We start from the raw sequence: 2,598 nt of genomic DNA on the forward strand, positions 1-2,598 counted from the left end.
GTTGGTGTCTTCGGCAATATTATTTGGCTGGTCAAGAACTAACAAATGATGGATCGTTTGTTTCAAAATTCCACCACAAGGCGGCACTAGTGAGCATACAAATCTTATGTTCCATATATCTCAGGACTCTGATCACTTAGAAAGTTGATGTCTTCGGTGATGTTGTTAGCTTGGTTAAGGCCTCTCAGTTGATTAGCTGATTGGTTCAAGGTTCTGCCAGTTGGCGGCGCTAGTTGCAAATTTATTGAAGCATGCAACTTTTATTTAATATTTTGAATGGATTCAGAAAACTGTAATATTTTCTAAGGTAAACCAAATATTCTCAAATTTTACCTGCCAGTTGCACAACTTGTTAGCTATAAACGGTACAAATTTGGACTCGATTGGATAACTTTACATGAAGTTGGAGCAACTCTAGTAAAATGTTTCATATTTGAGTGTTCTTCGTAAAATTGCTATATCTCTGGATTAAGTGAACCGAATGAAATGAAATGTCGCACAATCATGACTCATACATAGCTCTTTGAAAAACCTTTGACTTGACTTAGACACGTTCAAAGAAAACAAAATTTACAACTTGTTGATTACTTCACGAAAAAATTCAACCAATAATATGATTTTGCAAATGTGTACCTAGTGCCACTTAGTGACGAAATTTCGAAACAAGTGGACCATTAACTGTAAGCTCTTGACTAACTGAATAACATTGCCGAAGACACCATCTTTCTAAGTGGTGAGAGTCCTGAGATATATGAAATTTAAAATTTGCTTGATCTCTGGCGCAGCTTATTGGTGGAATTTCCAATTAAACGATCCATCACCATCCATCATGGAATCGTAAATAAAATTATTAGAAAGCAGATTTTTGAATCAGTTTAACCAGATGTTTGACATAACAATAATGGGGAAAAGGATCAAGAATTAAAAAGAAACTTTCTAAAACACAATATGTGCCTAAAAACTTAAACAGTTTTGTCTTCGTAAATACGGCTCTGGGCCCATTGTGCAGCGTGGCGGCTGTATCACTTCTATCACCAAGCCACGTTTGTGTTGTTAATGATGGCTTTCAGCCTATCGTTTATCCATGTGCAGTTGTAGCCGTGCTGGATAGAGCGCAGGGTACTGTGAATCACCATTATAGTGTCTCGGTTCGATTCACGCCGCTGCCTGTATTTCTTTTAAAACATGTTTTGGTAATTGATGCCGCTGCTGCTGCCATGACCAGTCTAAAAATAGAAAAAATGAAGAGAAAAAACCTATGCGACAGAGCACACGACGCACACATGCGAAATTTCCCTTTTCCAGATTCTAGGAAGCCAATACAATTTTTGGTATACTGCCACCTACCAATTTTTGTATTTGCAAAGCCTTAATACAATTTTTGTATATGTTTCAAACCGCATTGTATTAAAATCTGCCAATCTCCGGTTGCGTGTAGAAACATATAACCGATTACAGCGATTCCATGCACCATGATTAACAATTTCTCGAAAAAAAACGATTTTGCGATTTTTTCCATCTAAATATACGATAATGCATAATCTTATTACGAATATGCATAGCGATATACAACTCAAGATTTTGAAATAAAAAAATAGTGTTCAGTGGGAATTGAACCCAGTCCCTCTGATTGAGAACTGTGCGTTATCTCTGTTGGCTACAATGCCAAGTTGAAAGTAGAGGGTTCAAAGTGAATGTACTGAAACGATTAAAATTAGCATGATATGGTGCGAGACTTGTGGTGGGAGCGTTGTGGTTGCGCAATTTATCATAGTCCTACTTAGCCGCCATCGTTGGCTTACGAATTCTCAGCAAGATCCGCTTGAGGTCCTTCTTGATATTCAACTTTGAGGACGCACCATAGTTTCAAGAACTGGGAGGATATCCTTACCACCTTTGCACTGTTAAAACAGGGTTGCCACTACATTTTTGAACTTATCTGGCAAGTCCGTAATTAAAAATCTGGCAAAATCTGGCACTACACGTTGCTAAGAAAATCCTTAACTTTGATCAAATTTGTACTGAATTTATGATTTGAATAATAAAGCAGTGTTAAATAATATTTGTTTTATTAGATTGGAATGCCTTCAAAACAATTTCATAGTATACCGCATTTAGTTCACGCACACGCAGACCATGTGCTCTATAAATGCCCACGTTTCGTGGAGCAAAGGTCGAGTATGCAGGAGGTATGCGGTAGATATCACGCCTGACAACATTGTTGAAAGCATGCCCTTCCCCATCTAGGAGCTTGAGTCCAACGGGTAGTCTTAGTACTAGCCAGAACCCGAGCCTCGAGGGGAGAGTGAACATTTTAAGGCGATAGATGGTGGAACGCTAACTATTAGAGTATACTCATGGACCGTACATGAGTACCCCCTTCTCGAAGGCATCCCTAACGGGCGTACACCGCGAAGGTAAGAAAAGCGAGAGGTTGAGTTTTTAGAGGGTCGAAATCCACGAAACCCGAGGAAAAACCTCTTGGGCATCTGATCAGCAGATTTTGACCCCGCCCAGTAGTGGTCCCATGCGTGCGTGAATTATATCTTAAATGATGCAGAACTGTGGCGGCGACGTTGGTCGCAACTTTTCCCAACC

The sequence above is a fragment of the Aedes albopictus genome, chromosome 3 (genome assembly GCF_035046485.1).
Source record: "Aedes albopictus strain Foshan chromosome 3, AalbF5, whole genome shotgun sequence".
In the NCBI taxonomy this organism is placed as follows: Eukaryota; Metazoa; Arthropoda; class Insecta; order Diptera; family Culicidae; genus Aedes; species Aedes albopictus.